Source organism: Cheilinus undulatus, linkage group 14 (assembly GCF_018320785.1).
Source record: "Cheilinus undulatus linkage group 14, ASM1832078v1, whole genome shotgun sequence".
Classification (NCBI taxonomy): domain Eukaryota; kingdom Metazoa; phylum Chordata; class Actinopteri; order Labriformes; family Labridae; genus Cheilinus; species Cheilinus undulatus.
The window spans coordinates 9,323,501-9,349,167 of record NC_054878.1 but is presented as its reverse complement, the minus strand read 5'-3'; the positions used below and the strand labels follow the sequence as shown (position 1 = coordinate 9,349,167).

The 25,667-nt window shown below is 40.3% G+C and overlaps 1 protein-coding gene across 3 annotated transcripts in view; it reads left to right on the top strand.

Moving 5' to 3' along the window:
• The first annotated feature begins 504 nt into the window (after positions 1-504).
• ankrd6b (ankyrin repeat domain 6b) overlaps positions 505-25,667 on the top strand; it is a 75,557-nt gene continuing 50,394 nt past the window's right edge. For 2 of the 3 annotated variants that reach the window (XM_041804999.1, XM_041804997.1), the window contains exon 1: positions 512-635. The gene's annotated coding sequence lies outside the window, so the exon portion shown is untranslated. Of the gene's footprint in view, positions 636-25,667 lie in introns of all 3 variants that reach the window. The other variant, XM_041804998.1, reaches the window with a different exon arrangement.

The following is a 25,667-nucleotide window of genomic DNA, read 5'->3' as shown; positions in this document are numbered from 1 at the left end:
ACCCACCTGCACTACCTTCATGGCCCACCAGAGGGCCTTAGCTCACACTTCTGGACAGCACAGTACTAGGATAAAAAAGTGTCACAACCAGCCCCGGTCTCCCCTACATAACATTACTTGGGGTATATATGTCAAAGTATTTTAATCCCTGTTTATAAAATTTCTGTACATATACTGATATCAATACAGTTATCATGTAAACTGTATGTCCTTTCTGGGCTTCCATAGAACGCCTAAAAATATATTGAAGCCTAACATTTGTAGGAGTTTTCTTCTTTAGGTGATTATTTTAGTTATTTTTTTAACTGCCCTGATCTTAGCTGCGTGATGTACGTAAAACCAGATATCTATAGCGAAAAGACAAATTCCAGTTTATTTCTATTTTAAGAGAGTTATACAGTAGCTGCTGGGATTCTTCCTCCTGCGGTTTCTCGGTGTTGACAGACTATGTGATCGGTCCTGTTGACATGTAAATGGGACAGAGAGGAGGAGGAGGAGGCGACAGAAGCCACACACCCTCTGTGTTACACTTTGGTTTCCTCTAACAGCGGCGTGCTCCTCTCCTCACTTTCTACCGGACTATTTAACACGATTACCGTCCAGACTAACCCGGTGTGGGGCAGTTTATCAGAAAGGTCAGTGTCTTTATTTCTATTCCTCTGTGTGTGGGGTGTTTTATGTGAATTCTCAGGTTTACGTGTCTGTTTTTGAACTGCGCACTCGGACCGTGACGAGCTCAGCCCACATGAATAACGAGCCTCCTCCGGCAGGAATCTCTCTAATGTTCACATAACGAGAGTAAGCAGGTTTAACTTTTATGTAACTTTATTTCAGTCTAAATAACTTCACACTGCTCTTGTTTTTGTCCTGGAGAGAGTCACGGCGATAAAACTGGAATATTATTCTAACTTTATAGACTACATAGTTATCATAGTAGTGACCTATGTGACTCTAAAGTGTCTATTTGAAACGTAGATGAATTTCCTTTCAGAATAAGAGCTAAAATAAGTCTAAATGTTTTGGTAAATGTTAGCCTATTATGGTAGAAGTTTTTCTCCTCTTTGTATGATGTCTCAATGTAAACAACGAAACATGTATAAAATATTAACAATAAATAAATAGAACTAGAGACTTGTGCACTGACATAATGTGTTAGAATGAATTAGTATAATAATCTAATACTCATGCTCAATGCCAGAGCCAGGCTAATAAATGGATTAGCAGCTTAACAGACCAATATGGTACCAAGACACCTCTGAATTTGCATAAATTTTTTTTCCGGTGTTGTAGTTTTAAATCAAAATTAATGAGGAGTTAGATCACCATAAGGTATTCTCTGCACATGTAGCAGAAGCTGTTTAAAGGTGACATATTTTTCACCTTACACTCTCTCCCCTGTGGTCTAAATGAAACATCTGTGCTGTGCTTTGGTAAAAATGTACATCAGGAACCACAGGGGGTCTTTGACCCTGTATAAACCAGCCTTTAATAGAAAGAGCAGTTGTGGTGCATGTTTCCTTAAATGCACTCAGCCCCTTTCTTCTGTGTGGTGTGCCCAAGTGATTACAGCTGCGTGCTCCTGTAGTTGTGGGTGGAGATCTGTGGCTGATGCCAAAAGAAGGGCATGACTCCACCTGTGATGTCACAGTAAGAGGAGATGCAGAATGAACTGGCACAATTTGTGTTTTCAGACATATGTGGGCCATGACAAATGACTTATTTTATTTTTTTGTGGCTCAGTTTTAAATGTCTGATCTATAATGGGGTTTTTAGCTGTACTCTGATGCAGATATTTGCCTGTTAAGGCAAACAAATCATAAGAATACTTTCAAGAGAGCTAGATTGTAAGTACAGTCAAAGCTCTGCTTGTTTATTTTTGTCTACATGAGATGTTTTATCTGTATACACCAGGGCAGAATGATGTATCATTTTACAGCATTAATGATGTTGTGAACCTGCTGTAGTTAAATCGCAGGAACTGTGATGCAAAGCCAGTTTGAGACTGGGCATGCATCACGACTTGACTTTCTGTTCGTTTACCTGCATGGGCAGCACCAGTGCAGAAGCCCAGATTGACACCCAGATATAATAAAATGCTTGTATTTTGCTTTAATGGAAGTGAAATCAAAAACGGAAAATTTGAATGGATTTAAAGGGTGCATTTTTGGGCTGAACAGCTTGAATGTAACTTTTGCTTGTAATCAGTGTATTTTAGATTTACTGAAGGAGCTTAGCTGGAAATAACAAGATCAAATAAAAGTATACAATCTTGACAAGAATTCATACCATATACATGAACACAGGCAGAGTTATCAACAAAAGAAGGATGGAAAGTGCGTAAAATGTGCGCAACCTCCCACAAGGGTAAAGTAAAAAGACAGCAGGTTTATTTGTAGAGTTTATGAAAGCTAACGCTGTTAGTGTTTATAAAAGGCACTGCATTTTTTTGGTATCATTTCCTTTTTTATTAAAAAGAATTGCAGAAATAAAAAATATCACCATAGAAAGACCCCTGTATACAGAGTCCACATCTCTATAGATTAGGGTCTGATTGTGACTTAAACATGCAAGAGTAAACCCATCTCTGACCACTCATCCAGATGTGTTTGTCAGACTTTGAGACATTCGAGTTAAGATGGATTAACATTAACATGCATTTTTAAAGTCTAGTTTTAGCCTAATTATCACAACAATTTGGCTTTCTTTAACTGCATGTTAATGTACAGGTTTACATTTGTTTTAGCCTAGAACAGTAGTTCCTAGTGGCAGCCACAGTCCTGAGCTACAGTTCCTATCCTGGCATCTGTTTCAGACAGATACATTGATAAATCCTGGCTTCGGTGCTTGAAGTAGTTGTCAGTTATCAGTACAGCTTTTTAAAATGGATCAGATTAATTTCAGATATCTTAGTCCAGCTCAAAATGTTACTTTTACAGTCTTTTGTAACTCTGATTTGTGATATTCTTACTTCAGAATACGGGGGCATTATTATTCTCAAAATCATCCTTCAGGCTCTAATAATACTCAGATTGGTGTTCTTTATTGTTGTGGTATAAAATCACTTAACCCGCGTATGTTTGGCTTGCTTAATACTCACCATGTTTCCTTTGTTCTCTTTGTCTGAGCTTCTCTCAGACGCCCTAAAAGAAAGTTAACCTACTATATTCATGTGTCTGTTGGCTCTTCACTTTTGAGCGACCTCTCAGAGAAACTCCCTCTGTGATTTCATGAATTTCCCACATGGGGAGTTTCTGATTTTACACCAAAACAGCCCCATAAATTTTAATGACCCTGAGGACTTCATGGCATGAGCTGTGGTGTTGCACATATGTGTGAAAAGGGGAATAAATTACCCAGATTTAATAACTAATGAGGCTGTGAGATATCATGTGTTGTATCTGATGCTAATTAGACCAAATCGGCTCCAAAAATGTGAACTGAAGAGAGCTTAAGTGAAGTCTTCCCTGCTGAGTGAACATATCCTGAAGCTTAACCTAAATATTTAAATCCAGCCGGGTTCAAACTGAGGCTGTTGAACATTTGGAGATATGAGCTCATTATTCAGACCAGTCAGTAAAGTGTTAAAGGGATAATCCGCAGCACTTTAGGCACACTTAACACCCGCAGGCAGAAGAAGGGCATGTTAGGGTGAAAAAGAGGTGCTGTTTAAACTAGTTTCATTTGTTCAGGGTGAAGTCAGGGTCTAGATCATCTGGAGGAGGGATACTGGGTTAAACTAGGACTTCTGTTTACATGGGTGACTCCTTACAGTTTATTAGAATTGGGCACATGTTATTGTGTCTAATGAAGCAAGAAGAAACAATAAAGGCCTCATTTTTAGCTTTTTACATATTTTAATGAGAAATTTTATGTGAATTATGTCTGATTTTAGCGCAAAAAGAATGACATTTTAGTATAAAATTCTTTTTTGGGCTTTTTATACCTTTTTCTAGAGAGACAGAACAGGTAGAGTAGAAGTTCACCCCATTTAGACAATGCATAAAGGCAGATTTATATCTGTTTTGAGTATTTAGATGGCAAGTGGTAATCCTTGGTGCTTCAAAGGTTTCAGCTCAGATTCATACCAAGGTGGTCTGAGATGCCTTTATCCAGACTGAACTGGTTGAGTAGACTCAACATGTACTGGAATACATAAAAGATTGCCCCAATAACTGACATGATCTGCAATATTATAGCTTATAAACAAAAGCATGGTTTTATTTATGCCTGTACAACCTCATTTGTGGTGATGGGAGTTCTAGCTTCATTTAGAAATGTGGATCATTTGTCTCAGCTCAGTAACAAGAGCTGGTGTTTTGGCTCCCAAGCATCTCTTTATTTGTTAACATTTTACCTTTTTATATATATTTAAAACAACTAATATGAAATACAGAAACCACCTCTCAAACAGGAGTCTGCTCCCATCATTCACAAAAGAAGAATCAGCTCGTTGCCATTTCCATCTAAAAAGTGCCCCACAGGGTTCTTTTTTTGTAAAATAGTTTATCATACCCTTTAAAAGCATGTTTATGACAAAAATGAGGGAGAAAAGCTAAAAAGAGGCACTTACAGCCTCTTGGCTCGTGGCTAATTTGCCCACATTCATTCCTTTTGTCAGCAGCTTCAGTGCACATAGTATTTTGGGATGCCAAGCCACAATAAGAGAACCGTAGAAATGGCTGAATGTATGACCTGTTGTTTACATATGAGGCAGACAAGTGAGTTCTGATATCAGGTCATCATTGGTGCACTGCTCATGCATGATATGGATGCACAAACTAAAGAGAAGTCATTGGCATCCCGATGTTCTAAACCCATCATTAATCCACAATAATGTAACGTCAAAACAACCTCAGAGGGATGGAATCACATGCTGGAAAGAAGCTACAGGTTGGATTTAAACCTTTCTGCCTCTTTTCACACACGTACTCCTGAAAATGTCCAGAAATTTTCATGCAGATTGTCCCTGAAGTCTACCTCAGCCTCTTTCTGACATATTTCTCCCAGCAGAAGGCTGTATCCATCTGATGGAGGTAAAATGTCAAATTGGCTGTATTCATATAGCACATGTTAAAAACACTGAGGTCATTGGTGGGGTCACCCCCTCTTGGTGCCCTGCTGTTTGAAAATGCTGCAAAAATGCTCTTTTGGACACTTCTATGATAGATAAACATGATGAGGTACCCTCTTTGGTTTTCTCTACATCAGTGGTTCTCAAATGGTGTGCTTTGAGAAAAATTAAGGTGTGCCATGGGAATTTTTACAACCACAAATATAGCTAAAACTATACAAAAATGAATGATACATAGCTGTGTGGAAGAGGCTATTTTTGCATGGATAATAATTTGGTGTGCCTTCAGCATGATCACAGTTGTGCTTTTGGCAAAATAAATTGGAAAACTATGGCTCTAAGTCGAGAAAATTGAAAAATGGCACATATCTAGGAACTGAGAAGATGCAGTGAAGTGCGCTATGCTCCCTGTTAATGAGGTAATTTTTGTACTATTTTGTAATTTTTGCAATTACAATTAAATTTTCTTTTTTTTAGGTTCCTCATCTTGTGTATTTTTCAACAAGCATTCAAGCACACAATATTTGGTAGATTTAACAAAGGCTAAACAATTTTGAAAAAATATCTAATCTGTGAATTGTTGCATTGGAGGTATTATGAATTGCTAGACTGGTTAAAGTTAATGATGGATTTTCATACATAAACCTGGTCCCCGTTCAACCTGTTCATCATGGAGAGCTTGGTGCACCTGTGATGGCTGCCACTGATCAGCTGATGAGAGGCTATATAGGGAGCAGGTTGGGTGTAGCTGACTGATTGGAGTCCACCTGTGGTAAATTAAACTGATTGGACATGATTTGGAAAGGCACACACTTCTCTATAGAAGGCCTCACAGCTGAAGATGAATATCAGAGCTAAAACCATTGCTTTCATATGGGAGTTTTTTGTGATCTCCAAATGGGCTTTCATGTGTTTGGCACTGAGCAGAGGCTCCCACTCTACCATAAATTCCAGATCAGTGGAGTGCTGAAGTGATATTTGTCCTTTTAGAGCAACATCTCTGCAGCTCAGAGTGTCCATTGGGTTGTAGTCACCTCTCTTACTAAGGCCCTGTCCACACGGAGACGAATTCAGGCGTATACAAAAATGTTTTTTGTCTTATCAGCATTTCCTCCACACAGAAACGGCGTTTTGGGTGACTGTAAACGATACTTTTTGAAAATGGGTCTCAGAGTGTACAAATCTGTAAACGACTAACGTCTCGTCTGCGTGTGGATGGCCAACCGCATCTTTCTTGGAACGATTATGTCCCACACAGTGTAGCTCTCTTATGACGCCTGCGCGGGTATGGCTAAAACAACAATGACGGATTACAGGGTTGTGTTCGTGCTGCAGAAGCTACTGAGCTTGTTATGGCTTTTACAGCAAAATCTGATGCTCTTTTACCACCACCGCAAAATGCATACACTATATGTTCTTAAATCCACCGCGGAGAACAACCAGAAGGGCAACTAGAAGAAAGTTTGTGTCAGTTTTCTGTGATCTTCTTCTCTCTTTTGGTACATGCACTACAGTGTTTTCAGTGGTTCCGTGCTTATGTGGATATTTTCTGAAACAATCCTGTCGTTACGGAAAACGTTTTCAGAACGAAACAGCAATATATCATTTTCGTGTCCGTGTGAACGGGGCCCAAGGCCCTTCTCCCCAATCATTCAGTTTGGCTAGGCGACTCTTGGCAGCCCTTGGAAGAATCCTGGCTGTGCTAGACCTTCTTCCATTTGAGAATTATGGGGGCTCCTGTGCTCTTGGAATCTTTAGTGCAGCAAAATTTCCTTGTAGACATCTGCAGATCTGTGCCTTTCAACTATACTGTCTCTGAGCTCTGCAGGCAGCTCCTTTGACCTCATGGTTTGGTTTTTAACCTGATATCATTGTCAGCTGTGAGGACAGAGAGGTGTGTGCCTTTCCAAATCATGTCCAATTTAATTTAGCACAAATTTACTTCAATCAAGGTGTAGGGGGAGTCGGAATACTTTCCGAATGCACTGTGGGTTGCACCGGTTGTGCACATGATTTTTAGTAGTGCAGCAGTCAGTGGATATAAATGACATTAACCCTTTTTCTAATCATGTGTGGTACATTTTCCTGAACGCTTCCTGATTTGCTCTCATATCAGCCCACTGGGCCTGCAGTTTTACTCAGGGATCAGTGAGAAAAAACTCAGTAAAACAAAGTGTGACAGAATCATTCTGTTTTCCGAAAGGGTTTTTTCCTGAACTTGTAAAAATGCTGATAAGTTCGACGTTTTTCCACTTAAATGCAGCGGCCGTCTTCCTTCAGTTTGTGATTTCACTCCTGCTGTTAGCGAACAAACAGCCTCACCCGTCTGTCCGTCTGCTCTCGTCCCTGGGGAGCTGGTTAACAAAGCACATTGCTGTGGAGGTCAGAGGTCACCAGGTGTATAATGGGCACATAATGAGTCATAATGGGCCAGAGGGTGAGGGGGGCACAGAGAGTGGGCTCCTGAAACCAGAGACTCTAAGAGTGCTGCTTATTAGATTTGTCTGTCAGATGGTAGAGATGCAGTCTTTGCCAAGATCAGGCGCCCTTCTTTACCCACTGTAATAATCGAAGATGTGATATTAATGCTGTGTTTGATAGAGATCATATCAATGAAGGATTAGCTGAATTTCAAACCTGAGTCAGGAGGCGGTCTAATAAACCAGAGCCCAGGATTAGCGCACTGTTAGTCATAGCTCCACTTCCTATTGAGGCTCTGCAGGAATAAGTGAATGCTGGCTCTGTTGCATAAGAAAAGGAGCTTTCTTTACGTCTTTTAGGCCGTGCTGGGGCTCCAAATCCCACTTAACTCTTTATTGGACGCTTGAAACAATGAACTCTGGCACTGAGCGGCCCCTCGCTCTTTCTCAGAAAATTCATCTGATGTCATTAAGTTCTCAGTGCTCAGGATTAGGGGGGCGGGGGTGGTGGTGGTGTTTGGTCGTTTTTTTTTTTTTTTTTTAGCAGCAGTGTGAAAAGAAACAAAGGCGGGTGCAGCGGGGTAGAGCCTGTACTTTGGGTGTGCTGTAAGGAGAGTTGTGGGATCTTGTGTGTCGGGGGGAGAGAGGGGGTTGTCTCAAGGCTGGTGGATGCTCGGAGACACAGCTGACACCTAGATCTGTCCAGCTGGAGGAGAGGCAGCAGGAGCACCTGCAGAGTCTGTTTGCTCTGGTTACAGCATGTTTATATGTGTTTACAGTATTACTAATATATGAGGGAAACAGACTCCATCAACCAGCCGTGCACTCTTCAGTGTTCTCACAATGATATGACATGATACAGAGAAGTTGATATCCCACTGAGAATATGAGATAAAACTTACAGTACCCAAGTCGTTTCCCAGCATTTGTGACAAGTTTTCTTTATTAATCCAACATGTTTATAGAGCAAGGAGGTGCTGTTTTTTGCTATAGTTTTTCACACCTGGACAAAGCTCCTTAAATAGAATCATACTTTCCTTTTCTTAAAATTTCTGGATGAGCTGCATTCTAACAATGACCATATTTTGACCCAACTTTTTTGAAGCCAGCCTCCCAAACTTCTGAAAGATATCAAAGGTGAGCCAGAGTTAATCTTGCAAAGAAGATGGATTCACCCGTTTCCGTGTTTCTCACTGGCAAATCCATCTTGCAAAGCTCCCGTCTGAACCATTTGGGCCTGGTTAGAAAGTGCCAGGACCAATCAGCAATGAGGGGCAGTACTTTCTGGTGTGGTGGAGTCGTGATTTATGCAAGCAACAAGAGGCCGGTGCAGATATGGCGGAAGAGATACGTGTGGATGCTGCAAAAGCGTCAGTTTTATCAGAACTTGACATTTCTTTGTTAAAAGAAGAAGGAAGAACAGCAGTGAGTTGTTTTCTTTTCAAAAACGACAAGTCGTGTACTGACATATTTACAGTCACCATGGTTCATGTTCTGCACTTCTGTATGGATTTACTCCTCGGTAGCGTCTACATCACGTGTTTTGTTGCTTTGATTGGCCTGTAAAGATGTGACAGACAGAACATTCATCCAGTCACCCTCCGAGGATTTTTTCAAAGCCTCTGCCCTCCCCAAATGTGTATGAGAGGTTTTCCAGATGGATGTGTGAAACAAATCCATCTGACGGGTCAGGTTAAGCCGGGGGTCGGGAACCTGCAACTCCGGAGCCGCATGCGGCTCTTTTGCCCCTCCCAAGTCTCTCTCAGCAGCTGTGCCAAATTTGAAATAAAGGAAGCTTATTTTTTAACATTAAACAAATATTTTTTTGTAATGCCATATTGAGACAGTTTTGTATATTTTATCCCCAAAAAATGTAGTTCTTTCATTCACTTCTTACTTTATTTTTACAAATAGGCCCTTAACTTATACATGATTCATATCATGCCTGTATGGCGCGGCACATACTGGTGATTTCCTGTCTTGGGAACAAAGGTCGGGACGCGATCTTGTCACAGTTGACACCTGAAGCAGGAGTTTTGTGCTCTTCATCACATGAGTTAAGTTTAGAATTTCTAAAAACTGGTTTAGAACAGCAAGAGGGAAGGTTGGGATGTGAAAACGACGATCAACTTTCATATGTTTTATACTAAGCCGTCGGACTAAAGTAGTGTCAGCTGAGAAAGTGAGCAGTGATAATGTTAAAAACAGCATGAAGAACCAATACAAGTTCAATTTGATGATTATTTAAATATTTTTTGGTGTGTAATGAATGTAAGGTTCAGTGTAGGAGTGTGCATATGTGCTGTAAAAGTTCAGGTTGTTGTTTGTGCTGAAATTGTCACGTGTGTCAATGTGGCGCTCTCCAGGGTGCTGACGTGTGTCACTCACAGGGAGGGAGAAAGGCTATAAACAGCTGATTCTACTCTCTCATGGATATTTGAAGTGATTATCATGATTCGTGATTGCTCCGGTTTGTCCTTCTGACTATATTGTTAATGAAGTCTGTGACCCAGTGATCATGGATGCTATTGTTTATTGGTCCGGCCAAAACAACCCCATAGTGTGTGACAACCATCCCTGTGATGGAGGTGGTTGTCACAATGTATCAGAGTAACTTTGACTGTTAATAACCTCTTTGTTTAAAAAAATTGTAAAATGAAAGTGATACATATTTCAAGCTAGTAACTTAGGCTCCAATTGAATGTAGGAATATTTATTGAAAGATGTTTGGATGATGAGCAATTCACACTAGAGTAAAAGTGTGACAACCAACCCTGTTATTCCCTACCTGTTTGGACTGGATAATGGGGTGGGTAATGGGCAGTGAATTGGAATGTCATTTAGTGATGTCCAGATCACTGATCTGGACTTTGTTGATAATGCTGTGGTCCTTGCACAGACTGTAGATGTTTTAATTTGCTGAGTGAAGAGGCTGAAGCTCTTGGAATGCATGTCTCCTGGGCCAAAACAAAAATCCAGGCATTCGAGGATGCCTTGGATACTGCTGTTGAATCTGTGTGCATGGTGAGTGTGTGGAAGTTGTAGAGAAGTTCACCTACCATGGCAGCAATATCCATGGATCTGCAGGCTGCAAGGCTGAGATCAAGCGCAGACTTGGACTCACACACAGGTGATGAGCAAGATAGCATGGCGTTCCTGGTATCTGAGCATGTGGACAAAAGTCAGTCTTTTGGCCCTTCTGGTCTTACTAAACTCTTGTCAGGCCTGGATGTTGACTGATGGGCAAATGCACTGACTGCACTCCTTTGTGAAAACTTCTCTTTGGCGCATCTTTCTTATCATTGGCAAGACCATATGTCTAATGCTGATGTGCTCAGGAGAGCGAGGATGGGAAGGGTCAGCAGCCTGATACAAGAGTGGCATCTGGCTTTTATGGTCACCTGGCACACTTCTTTGTGCTGCATTGTGGAGGGTGCAGCTGGGGGGATACCTGAAGAGATGGGGCATGGGCCTGAGGATGGCAATGAGGAGGCCATGTGTCTGCATTGCTTTGTGATACTCAGCCCAAGCATTACTCAGCAGTGCAATTTTTTGCCTGTTTCTGGCCTCACTGCTACATTTCCTGCTTGTCTGTGTACCAGAAACCATGGCACAGAAACTTAGCTATGATGTTGGAGTTGGAGCTGATTAAAAAATGAGCAGCAGTTGATTAAACTACAGTTATTTAAAGAGAAGAGACATTGAGAGAATGGAAAGTACCACTACTGAATCAGCTGAGGCAGAGGACACTTGTTTGGTCACTGAGAGAGAAATGGATGAGTTGATGCACATCTGATAGTTTCCAATGCTGACAGGCAGATTAGACTTGTTATACTGTCGTCCGCACCACACAGAATACACCTGTAGACATTGCTCAGGCACTGGCAGTTCTAGTGGACCAATCAAAGGGCTTGTAGCCTTAGTAGTTTGGACATGAACTTTTATTTGAGGATGTGCATGTCATCTCTGTGTGTGGACCTGTGTGTAGGTTTCAAGGCTGCATGGATGTACGTATAAATCAACATGAGCTGCCATCAGAGCATTGGAGGAAGAGCTGGCAATGTGTAACATAGTCTCTGCCAGTAAAGCCAAGAACTTTGCTGAAGCGCTTTTACAGAAATGAAGCCTGAACACAATGTGTCTTTTATATGATTTCTTTTTAGGTTTCTTTGCCTTTCTCACAGAGATAGGACAGTGTATAGTTTTAGAAACTAGGGATAGAGAGAGAAGGAAATGGCATGTTGGAAAAGAGTCACAGGCTGGAGTTGAATCAGGGCTGCTCACTTCAAGGACAGCAGCCTCACACAGACATGTCATGAAGGTTAAAATTAAAGATTTAAGCTTTGTAATGTATACATTGCTTATTATACTTGTTAAAAAATGTAGTGTTGCGGAAATGCTGTTTAAAACTCACTTTTTCTATCAGGATGTTGTTTGTAACGATGAACAAAGCTTAAAGAATAAACGCCAAAGTTTAATTAACAAGATTTATTCTTGAATAAAGTGTGGGGGACCGTCTGAGACACACTTCAGGACCACATGCGGTGTCTCTGTGGTGTTTTTAGCTTTGCGTAGCCCGCGGGTGGTGAACTCTTTGTAAGACAGCACTGAAAGGGTGGAGACGCTCTGTGAGGAGCACAAGAGGCTGTTTCTGCTCACTGCTCCTGGACAAAGACAGAGCGCCCAGGAGGTGATTACAGCTACCAGACAGCCGAGGGTCTCCAAACCCTCAGACTTATTTGTGAGGGTCTTCATCGTTATTGTATGGACGCATCCTTTAATCCTGCCGCGCTGATAAACATGTTTTTTTTAGCCAAACAGTTGGTTCTGGTTCTTCTTATTTCTAGTCCATGTAAAGTGTGAGACTGTTTAAAAAGTTAAAATCAGACCAGTTCATTCAACTTTACTGCACAACTATACTTCCCCATGTATTTCATGATATCAGGAAGGATAATTGGCACATGAGAATTTGTCACAAGTAGCCAAAAATTTTCATTTTGTCTTTCATTTCTGTTCAGCTATCTAAGCTGATTAACCTCAGCTAAATACCTGGTAAATAACTGTTTTCTTGCATCTTAAAGTGAAGATATATGGCTTTTGATAGAGTGTATGAATACACATGATGGCTGCTTTAAGTCCATCAGAGGGAGTCTTCAAAAATGAACACAAAAATGGCAGAAAATTTTGAAGAAAAACTGATAAACTAACTACAAAGTTATCCACATCTGCATGGCATGTTGTCATCTGTTGGCACAGTGACGAAAATGCATAAAAAGACTGGTAAAATCAATTTTAGAGACCCTTGCAGTCAACGTTTAGGTTCAACCAGCTTCCCTATAAACTGGAGACTAAGCCAAATGTGTCTGCGATGCATTTGTATATATTTAGCTTTGTGAAATACATATCTAATACATTTATTTTTCAGTTATCATAAGAAATAACAGAGACACTTGTAAGGAATTTTTCAGTTAACAGCAGCTGTAAAGACAAAATCTATGAAAGCATTCAGCTGGAAATCCTAAAACATGAATTAATGAAAAATGTTCATAAATGACCTTTTTTCACAAGAAACCAGTGACTAAAATGAGGTAAAAGTAGATCCTTTGTAATAAAAACTCAACATTACTGCGAGCTTTGTACCAGTCTGCCGTGGTGAACAGGGAGCTGATCCTAGAGAAGAAGTCTTTGATTTACAGGTCGATCAATGAACTCTCGGTAATGACAGAACAAGTGGCCGAAGTGAGTTTTCTCTGGAGGGTGGCTGGGCTCAGCCTTGGGGATAGGGTGAGGAGTTCAGACTGGAACATGTCCCATGAGACTGGACGCAAAGCCATGGGAGCAGGCGGTTCTGACATTGCTACTAGTGGACAGAGAATTGCTGCAAGTGTAGGTACCAGATCTGTCCAGGGGGGCCTCCACCTGCTGATGATGTGACACGCTGTGATTGGCTGTGATGACGTAGTGCATTTTTATTGGCTGGAAACTCACACCGTGGGATAGCAAACTCATTAGCGTTCTACAACGCTAATGTTGACAGCTAACTTCAGGGTCGTAACGTTATTTATACTTCGAAATTCACTTCACCCCCAAATTATGAGCTTTGCCAGTGATTCTAAGGGTGTGAGAAACATAATTTTGAATAAAAAATTTTTAATACTGTAACATTTGCTGTCTGAAATGGCCATGACTCGCTGTTTGCTTTTGCTGTTAATCAGAAGGATGATCTGTGAATGGTGTTGTTACGACCAGCTCGTTGTGGGTAAAGGAAGTAACATAAAATCAGATGTAGTTGGTAAATTAAAGGTATTTATTACAAAAGTAAAACTGTGCTTAACAAAAGTGAGGCAAAATGAAAGGACCGATGAGTGCTGTTCAACTAATAACCAAATAAAACAGCGTCTAACTAGTGTTTTAAAACTAACTAACTGGTGATACAAACTGAACATAACTAACTAACTACACTAACTAACCAAATCTAACAACAGAACAGCACCCCTAAACCTAGTGTGACTAAACAAATAACAAAACCTACATGTGAGTGTGTGCCTAACTAAACTACAACCTGGCCCAGTGCATCAAACGAGTGCCTCAAACAGAATCTTAACAGAAGTTCAAAACACTAAAACAAATCAAACACAAAGAAGCACAGTGGCGAGCTCAAAACTAAGGTGAAGCTGCGCGTCAACTGCTGGCAGTCCACACTTTTATGAGGGTTGGGCTGATTGGTGTTGCTTCTCATTGGCTGATTGGTTCTGCTGCAGCTGCTCACCGATCACCTTCACCAGCAGCACAGGTGTCAGGAATCAGCCTAGAGAGCACCCAAGCCACTCACACACACATGCACAGACACTCCACAGAGGTAATTAGTTACACAAAGGGGGGGATGCGGCTGTGGCCGTAACAGGTGTCTTAAACAATATACAAGAGCGAGAGAAACAAAAAAATCACACATAAAAATGTTTTTTTTACTTTTATAAACCTATACATTTTCCATTACAAATATTTGTTTACTATTAAATAGTTAAAATATTAGTTTTACCTACAAAAGAAGCAGTGTTCATTTTTGGCTGCTATTTTTAATTTTAGTTTTAGTCTACAAATGAAATACATTTTAGTTTTAGTCACATTTTAGTCATTTCTACCCTTTTTAAGTTTTAGTTGATGAAAACTCAAGACATTTTAGTCTAGTTTTAGTCCTTAAAAAGTCCCCACATTTAAGTCTTTGATTTTTGTCCAAGCACTTATTTCCTTGCCTAAATCTGGTACCAAGTCATGGTAGTGCGTTCTCTGCACCCTGCCAAACCTGGAGTCCCTGCTTTCTACAGCTGAGAGACAGAAGAACTACAGATGCATTGCATTTTGACAGATTTACCCACAGTGGGGAAATATCACAGATTTTCAATGTCTGACAAAAACTACATTACATTTTAGTCAAGTTTTAGTCATCACAGATCTATTTTTGTTAGTTTTACTCTAGTTTTTGTCATGGAAAAAAGACTGTCGACAGATAGTTTCAGCCATAGTTTTAGTCAACAAAATCAACACTGAAAAGAGGGATCTTTCATAAAAAAACACAATTTAAAATAAAAAGTAATAAATGCTTAGAAAAATCGCTCACTTTAAGTAAAAAACAAGAATATCTATCTTGAAATGAATGATTAAAATATTAATCCATCAATCAACTTGGCTGCATTGTGGTTTGTCCACATGCAGTTGCCGTAGTCAACAATGTTTGAGACGTCAGTGAAAAGTGCAGGATGAAGGCACCCCCCCCCCACCCCGGACAGATCTGGCAGCCCAGACACATCTGGTACCTAGAACATTGATTTTTGTAAGGGAAAGCAGGCGTATACTATGATGGCACTGAATAAATGACATGGAAAAGAGAAATGCCAGTCTGTGAATGACTTTTCATAAGAGTAAGCATGTGCTCCATGATCTCTGATCAAAGTAAGTGTAGTTTCATGATAAAGCACTTCTCCATCCTCATATTAAACAAGGTAACACAGGAGATGTGTCACATGTTGCTAATATAAAGCATATATAATTAATTTGCTGCCAAACCTAACAATGGCAGGGATGGGCCCTGATTTTTGAATTTTTAAATAACTGTACATTTACACCATATCAAAATTTTATGACTTTTGGAGGAAAATTTTTTTTAACCATTTTTATTGGCCATTGGTTGTAAAACAGTCCCACTGACAGACCGGGGCTGTGGTGCATCTTACTAACCGCCATGATCAATTTAACCACAGTCAATCACTTAGACAGTCAATTTGACTTGATATGTTATGGAAAATAAATTACTACAGCACATTGCTAGCTCTTCCTGCCTGTTATCTGCAGTTTCCGTCTGTTATCATGTGAGTATCTGCAAATCCCTAACAGACAAAGATACTGTACTCGGGGATTTTAGGATACTTTACTGCAGCCTTTTGACATCTGAACATTTGTCTGAAATACAAAATAAGGTGCTGTCTACAGTGGCGTGTCTTGTTCAGTACCCATGATAAGATGTTCTCAATGTACATCAGAAATATCCAAACACAGCTGTCCTCTAGACTCCACATGTCAGCACCGTAGCTTGGCATTGAAGGAGAGGCTGTGTTCCTTTAAGAGAGCCAGTTTTACAGCCTTTTGACATAATTTGACTGCTTTGAATGATCTGAGAAGTAATGAACAAGTAAGCAACATCTTTTTGTAAGTTTCAAAATAATCTGCTGCTCAAAGACTCCTTAAAGGCATTGTGTTTCAGTTTAAGTTGACCTTTACACTCTTTACTAAGACATCCTTCATCCGTGTCAGCGTTCTCATGACAGAAGGTCCATCAGTGACCTCAGGATTAACCCTCAGCGTGTCAGCCTTCGTTTCCCTGCACAGAAGCATAAATGTTGGTGATTAAACGCAGAGTAATACAGCTGTAAACGTCTGCTGTGTTCTCTGAGGTTATTTTTGTCCTTTTTGTACCATAAATGTTTCAGTCAGATCCTCTCGGTTAAACTGCCTCAGAGAGCGCGCTGCAGAGAAACACATCTTTGGATTACTGAGTGGGTCAAAGTATTGTTTTAATCGGGTTTTGGCTCCATGTCCCTGAACGGTGCAGCAAAGACAGATGGTGAGGTTTGAGTGAAAGCTGGTCGAGCGAGGGAGGGAGGGAGAGAGAGGGGGCGGAGGGGGAACTTCCAATCTGACCACTTACACACATCATGAAATGACGTCACAGATTCACTCACATGCACAGTTTGAGCTGGAGTACGTCTGCTGTACTGTAAAAGCAGCTGAGTGGAGGCTGGTATGTCTGCCTCTGTTAATGTGTCATTAAAAGTTCGGCAGAGAGCTGGGTCTAAAAGCTGCTGCTGTTTCTCTGCCAGAGTTGATTTTTAAGCCCCTGTACTGAAGGTAGCCTTGTATATTTGTTGCTGTGGTATCAAAATACCCTATATGGACAAAAGTATTTGGCCACACCTGTTAATTATTGAATTCAGGTGTTTTAATCAGACCTGAATCACCACAGGTGTATAAAATCAAGCAGCTGACCACGCAGTCTCCATTTGCAAAGATTTGTGATCCTAAATGAGTCGTTCTGAAGAGCTCAGTGACTTGAAGCGTAACAAGGATCATAAAGACATGGTTTGATGAGTTCAGTGTGGAAGAACTTGACTGACCTGCACAGAGCCCTGAAGTCAACCCTATGGAGCATCTTTGGGATGAACTGGAACGAAGATTGTGAGTCAGGCCTTCTCGTCCAACATCAGTGCCTGTCCTCATAAATGCTCTACGGCAGTGGTTCTCAACTGGTCCGGCCTCCGGACGCACCAGTCTGTCTTACGACAAATCGCTAGCCAAGTTTCCAAAAAATTGTTGCAGTTGATATAACACCTGATATAAAAAAAGAAAAGGGACAAAACTGGCAAATTTTATACCCTCTTTCCTCATCATGTGTTAATTTCTGCCAGTTTTCCCAAACTTGTGAAATTACTTCATTATCATTGGAAAAGTAGCCATTTATTGAAAGAAGAGGAGATAAATTAGTTGAAATTTTCATTAAACATTTAAATTTACCCAATTTCACAGTAAAACAAGGTAAAATAAAAGGTATTGATGCATGTCCAATAAGGACTGCAGGACTTTTGCAACCATTTTCTTTTAGACACCTAGTTGCAACCCACTAAAAGCTGCTCCGCGACCCACTTTTGGGTCCCGACCCAGCAGTTGAGAACCGCTGCTCTACAGAATGAATGGGCACAAATTGTTGCAGAAACAGCAGCCTTCCAGGAAGAGTGGATGCTGTTTTAGCAGCAAAAGGGGGACCAACTTCATACTGTTCATGGATTTGAATACAGTGTCAGTCCGTGCTGGTGTTATGGTCAGGAGACTGAACACTTTTATCCTTATAGGGCAGGGATGTCCAAACTTTTTCCACTGAGGGCCACAAACAGAAAATCAGAAGGATGGTGGGGCCACTTTCATATACCTCTCCTTTATGATATAAAAGTTAGTCAATCCAGTCCAATTTAGGTAATGATTTTAAGTCACGAAAGATGCATGTCAATGAATTGTTGTGTTAAAATGTTTGTTTAGAGAATTAGCACAGTAGGTAATTCATACCATCGTCACAAATTATAATTCTTTTGTGTTTTCCTGTTGATAGATGAGTGTAGTTTTGTGTTACCTTCCCGGACATGCCCCCAAGGTGACAAAATTCTTGTCTGTCAATAAGAAAACACTGATAAAACAAACAGTCAAGCCTGGGCTTTATGCTCTAATGTGGGACATTTTTCATTTACTTTATGTTTTAGAGTTTGCTGCAGGCCAATAAAAAATAAGCCAAGGGCCACATTTGTTTGGACATCCCTGATAAAGGGTATTTGTGACTTGAGGCCGTGAAAAGCTGAACTAGAGTTCATTTTCAGGACTACATCTCGAGTTTCATTTTCAGCACTGAATCCTTGCTTGGTCAGGAATCAGACTGGAAAGGCATGAGTGTGGACCTGCAAGAGATACAGTGTGTAATGGATATGAGGGCAGATTAACCTTGATATTTTAGTGTAAAGCAACTCTTGATATTTTTTCTTATGGGGTTGTCTTATGCCATTTGCATGGAGCAATTGGATTTTATAATCAGGCTTCAGGAGCTTTCTGTCTCCTCCTGTTGCCTTAGGTGCGTTTTGATCATAGAAATTAGGTTGAATATCCCATTGTAGGATTTAAAAAGCTATGTATAAAGACTATAAAAGTTACTTTATGCAAGACTTGCATAAAGAAAAATCTGTTCAGAATATTTTAAAGCCATGCTGAACTAAACAGATGTGAGCTGATTGTGTTATCTTCATTTTGTAGAAGCCTACAGTGTCACATCTTGCACACGTTGCACACATACAGCCTTATTGTTGTTGTTTCCTCCTCACGGTGCAGTGAGCGCTCATACAAACAGGGAGAGGATGACCCACATAATGAGAACATACAGCAGGCAGCGTCCTAGCTCAGAGCGCTGAAGTTAATTTTAGTGCATTTATAAGCTGCTTCATTTCACAAAGGTAACTCACGTTTTCATCCTCAGCTGAATAAACACAGCAATCTGTTTTTTTATGAGCGTAGATATGTGAGCTCTGGTTGTAGACTTCTTGTTTCTGTGTCTGAGAACATGTAAAGATTTCCTGGAGGGACGAGTCTACGCTTCTGTAAACATGAAGAGTCTCAGAGCTGGAGATTGAACACAGCTTCATGTTTCATGTTCAGTGAAGATAAAGTAATGTGAGAAGCTCAGGCTTGTTTCTGGAGGAGTAGCTACAAGTCTGGGACTTAAATGTCAACATTTTTGTCCTGATACATTACAAGTCTTCCTGCATTTGCTGTAAGTGTATTACATTAGAAGCTCTGCAGCCACAGTCATCTACCAAGCTGAAATTCAAGGGAAATTCAAGTAGTATTCAATCCTTAGCTGTTAATTTTGTTTGCATATACAAAGGGTCTTACTGAGGAGGAAACCCTTCAGGGCTAATGTGGCACGAAGTAATCTGCTAGAGTACTCAGATTACTTTTTTGTTGTAACAAGTAATTTAGCGTGGTAGTTCTGCATTTCAAATAATCTGCTATTAGTCACCTTTTTATGATAAAGGTAAAATGAGACTGAAAAAGAAACCACCCTACTTCCCTTTGTCTCTTGTTGCAACAAAAAAGAAAAAGAAAGCCCCTGAAGCATCTGCACTGTTTCTGTTTCTCTCCTTCCTGTTAACACGCATCTGCATGCAGTGGAAAGTAAACATGTCATTGTGTGGACATAGCTAGTGGATTAATGGCCATTTCAGACTGGGCTGCTGCGTGACGGCTTTCATACCAGACATACATGTGCTGCTGATGACTGCGGCTGTTTCTCAAAGCCAAGGAAGGATCCTCGATTGGCCGTTTATGAAGGATACTACCTCATCGACTGCCGCCGGAGGACTGTTCCAATATCGAAGATCCTCAAAATTTTTCCAAGGACTGAGTCCTTCAAACTGAGAATTTTCAAGGATGCGCATATAGGTCCTCCGCTTGCAGGAATTACCTACAATCCAATGCGCACCGTTTTCCTTCTCTTCAAAAAATTAAATAAATTAATTGTGCAATTTCAGAGGGAAACTGGGTCTTTGAGTGCTCAATACTCTTTAAATGTCCTGTTTCCTCCATAAATATGTTATCATTATTAATTTATGGCATAAAAGTAAAGCTGGATGGGTAAAAATCGTGCCATAGAATATGGTTATAATATAAAATAATCTATAATTATATGATGAATATGATTTTATGATAATATTAGTATATATAATATATGATGATATGATTGCATATTAGACAGCGCTGGGTAAAAGTTGTCAAGTTGTTTATAATGCCCCCACCATTTTGATTTCTGCTGCCGCCGCGTACATGGGCGTGACCCTTCCTATGCCGTAATCACGCACACTCGTTAGCTTGTTCCAAACATGTGTTCAGGAATTACCAGGGAGGACTCTGGCCTCGCCTTCAAGGGACCTGACTCAGGTGGATCCTTCCTACAGAGAAAGGATCCTGGACAGCTTTGGTCTCCCTGCTGTCACAACCCTTTCTTTCCTAATAAGTTTTGCCTCAATTTCTCCTTGAAAGTTACTTGATTCATTTTAGAACTTAGCCTAGAAAAAGTCGGTCAAAGCATTCTGTACAAATGGGGTGTTTCTCCACATAAATGCCAAACCAGGAGTTTAATTTGACAAACCAGAAGTGTAACCATACCTTGTTTACGTTCCCTTTGACACATCCCACGGATGTTAACATACATATATGTATGATAAATATGTCCCTCTATTTACCATTTTCCTGTTTATTTTGATCAAAAGATGCATGGCTTGCAGTCCAAATAGACAAAACTTCTGTTCTTCAGATATTCAGCTGGTGAAATGCATGAATCAGGGAAACAAGATGCGGACACAAAAAGCGGCCAGACCGTAAGGCCTCACTGTTTTGTCCAGTTCTGTCCACAGTTAAGTTGCTTACTTGTTGAGACTTTTTAAAAAGGCATAAGGTGTATTTACTTAATGGTAAACTAACATTTCTCTTTCATGGATGAATTCCATACATTAAGGGAGAAAAGCTGTTAAAAAGTGGCAATATCTTACAGCTTCAGGCCGTCAGCTACTTGCAAAGGATTTTGGGAATGTTTGCAGAATGAGGCTGGAAGACGTCACCACTTCTTGAAGACCTTTTATTTCTCATTATGTTCTGTAAATACATTTTGTAGAGTTCTGTAATTAACATATTCAGTACTGGTATACAATGAAAGTCCTGACTTGTCAACATACACAGCAAAATAGAAATCAAACCATGACAAAGCAGTTATGCCACCATCATCGTGCATCCAGTCTAAAACAGCTGTAAGCTAGTGAGATACAGAGAGGATAGCATTACTTTTTTTTTAGTGAGGTATGCAGTATTACACACAGGCTGTGGGTAATGCTGTTTAACTTTGCACAGTTCTTTGCCAGATTGGGGCGTATTAAAGAGCTGTAGAGGATAACATGCCAGGTATTCCTGTTTTTAGGTTACAGACTTTCAGATGAAGTAACTGTAAGAACAACAGTAAGCTGACACATTCAGAGATAGACCTGTCCACTATGTGCTGTTTTTACATGTGTAAAGATTAGTAATAAAAGGGTTTAAAAATGTTGGTAGCACAACAGTACTTGACTCTATCCACTGTCCTTTCTTAATGAATGGCATGAAAGACCAAAAAATGTGGTCATTGTCAAAGGCGTGGCTTGGTCAGACACATTTTCCTTGAAAGATTTCACTATAGCCTTAATATTAACCATATCTTCTTAAATATCTTTGTACATTTGAAGTATTTGGGCGCTAAAGTATGTTAAAACCAAGGCTAATGCCAATGGTTGGTCGATTGGTTGGTTTATGAGCTCTCATACAACCAAAATAGATTGGTTGGAAAATTGCTGAGGCAGAGAGACAGTGCACAGTGTTGGGCAATCCTTGGGGACAACAAATGAGTGACACAGGGAAATCAGATGTAATTTGCTGATCATTTCAGGTGGTTATACTGTACAGAGATTAGAAACACATTGTCAACTCATCACAACTATGCAGGAAGGAGCAGGATTTTTTGTGTTAAAGTTGAACTGCAATTGTTTCTGTTCCTAGCTAGGTAACAGCCCCCCACTGCCTACTCTATTCACCAGACAGCAAATACCAAGTTCCTTTACCATCTCATTTAAATGCACGTGATCGTTAGTGTCTGTTAAGGTCTGTGACGAAGACTCGTAGACTTATTTTCAATTCACATAGTAAACAAACTAATGTTGCATGCTGTCCGGCCTGAGTAAAAAAACACTAATTACCCTTTAAAGTAATTGCAGATGACCCGTCTTGGTGGGTGGTGGCATTTAATCCCCCGCTCTCTGCTCAGCTAATCATTTGTGGTCTGTAATCCAAACCCTTTTTCACCAGCTAATGTTTTTTTGAAGAGTAACTAATGGAAATGAGTAAAAATGCAGAAGCACATTCCTCCGCTGACATGAGGGTTAAGGAAATGTTTTCAGAGTATTTCTTGGTTCAGTGAGCTGGTCACATCCCCGTCAGATCTCAGAGTCTCACACCCACTTAGACTTTAATGAAATTTTGCAGGAGGAGGTTTTGAATGAGCTGCTGTGGGACGGGTGGACAGGCGGGCTCTAGCAGACACATTCCTCACATAGTTTGGATAAAATCGGCCGTCCAGGTTTCTTAAAAGATGCTCAGTTTCCCTCTCACTCATCGGCCCGAGTGATAGTGACGACAACTACCAACTGATAGACTTCAGCTCTGCAATGTGAGCAGGAGGAAAACCGCCGGTGTGCCGCTCACTCAGCGTGACTCATCAGATAATCATTGTTTTGAAAGATGTAATACAGGCCTGTCAGACTGTTGTGGTTTTTTGATTTAGTTAGCTCGCCGTCTGAAGGAAAGTGCTGAAACTTTATCTCACCACATGCAGAGTCTGTTTGTATTGATGTCTGCTCTCATATTACATGATGATCATTAATGCTAGCAGATAGTATTTTATGTCTTGAACCATTATCTGCTGAGATTATTGTTGCTGAAGATTGAATTCCTAGTCATTCGCTTCTCTTTTAGGTTTTTATGTCTGTACATCCTCAAAGCTTGAACATACACCACAAAAACTTTCTTAACAAGTTTATTTGTTTTAAAGCTAGCAGAATGTACTTGTTAGGTGATTTAAAATGAGTTATGATCAACAATATTAGGTATGACAAGATTTCTTTCATCAGGAATTAGTGGATGCTATGGCACATCCACAGTATGACCAGGTACTCGAGGCTACTCTACTACTCTTGTGGACAGTACCCTGAGACATGCTGACTCACCAAACCCATCCCTTAAGGCCAGCTCAGACTACATGACTTCAGGCAGATTTTAGCCTGACTGTAACGTCGGACCTCGTCTGGAAACCTCAGGACTGATTATGCATGTTGGGAATGATAAACTGTCTTGAAGTGTGACATGATAAGCAATGTATCCAAGAAGCCTGATTTTTTCCTGCGTTGTCGTCTAGTTTGACACCCTAGCCAGACGACAATGACATAAATCCAGACGCCTCCCAATAGCAGAGCATTTGCTCCTATCTTTGTGTCTTTATGTACAGAGTGATATTATACAAGTCCCAGCTTTTATTTTCCCACAACCCTGCTAATATGCAAGGACATCCAGAGCATGACAGGGGGTTGTGTCAATCCTCCGTCATGTGCAGTGGTGCCCTTAGGTGGCTTGCTTGCCACATTTATGCCTTACTTCAGCCTTAGTTTGGCCCAAACATGCCTGCATAGTATTGTATTTATATACCGTATATACAGTATATTTTGCTGATATTATCTTCATTGATAGTACTTTGATGTTTCATGTTGTCTTGTCATGTTGTGTTTTTATAGTTCATTTTCATGTATGATTTTTATTTCAGGATTGTTTTTTTCTTTTAATCAGACTCATTATTATTGGCCAGCTATGCTTAAATATGCTTATATGCTCAAATACAAGAAATCTGACTTTGATAGACCATACTTTCTATGTTCTGCCAACTACCATTAGATATTAAACAAAAATGAACTTTTGTGTACAAGCTTAGATAAGACAATAGTGCAGAGATCTCCGACAACCTCACTGAGAAAAACCACCTCCGTTAAATTGTTGATGTACAGCCAATCACAGTGTGCTATGTCATCATACTAATATTCAGCCATTCATACTAACAGATGCAGGACCAGGATTACAGCACACCTGGTGCATATGCTGGCTCTAAGGCCTGTTTAGGTGTCATTTATTAATATAATTTAAAAGCACAGAATGAAAACACATCTGGGACAGCGTTGTGAGTATCCATCCAGCAGTCAGGGCTGGTCTGAACTTCTAGGTGCACCTATTATTAGTTCCCATTACACTATGTATCTGATATATTTCAAACCTCTATTCTCAGGAGTTAAATGTGACCCTCCAGCCAATCAGAATCAAGTTTTACCAACGTTTAATGTCTGGTAAACACATAATAATTCTAATCTAAGGGTAGAGATGGAGAATTCAACAAAAGGTTTTGCACCGGTCTATGAGGGTTGAGCAGTACAGAAATGAGGATCATCACAGCCATAAATTAGAGAAATCACAGCTTTTAGTTTTTTTTTTTTTTTTTAACAGTTGTGGCTCCTCAAACTAAAGTCTGGTTGTGGGAATTAAGATGATAAGTTGCATGCATATATTAAGTTAAGCTATGGTTTGAGAAGGATTTTTTTCTGGACAGTTCTCCTTGCTCCAGAGTTCATGCATATCAGGGTAACTGATGGGAGCATGTCCACCTCTGCTATGGTAGATTGTGATGAACCCCCCTTCAGCCAGTTATATGGACCTTCTTCCTGTTTACCTTGCTAACAAGTTAATGGTATTGTTGGAAATGCACACATTTTTTAGCTCTGTTGCACTAACATGTTTATGTGCATCATAAAAGTCCTATTTTAGTCTGACTCACTCAATTATTTTTTCTACCGGCATGTTGAGGTCAGAGCTATTTCCCTGAAGTTATCAAAGCTGCCCCTCCTATCACAGCTGTTTCCATAAATGACGTTGTCACATCATCAGGAAGGACGAGACTCAACATGTCAGCTGTCAGAGAAGAAGCTCTGGCCCAAACATGATGTGATGCTGCTGATTCAGTCAACATCCTGTAACCTGCTAATGTGTAAAACACAGAACGAGGCTTACAGACTCACTTTATTTTCATCTTTTGCTCTTTATTGGCCACAGTTAAGATGTAGAATTGTGTTAAATAACTGTAGAGATCTGTAAGGACTTCAGGTAACTAGGAAGGCTGCATTCCAACGAGGCCAGGCTGAAGTACTCATATTTTGACCTTAGACTGACCCTGAACGTCTCTCTCCAGGGTCGAGTGATTAAAGACAAGGAGATCCTAGTTTCAGAAGGAAAACTCTGTGTAGACACTCCGTAAGAGGGATTTAAGTTCCAACCAAAGCTTCAGTTTTATTATAAAGAAGAATAAAATATCTCCATTATTTGTGATCTTGACCAACAGTACTAAATTACCCACAATCCTATGGTGTCACAGTGATGTCCCTGATTGGTAGAACTGAGTTTTGACTCTGGGCTGCTAA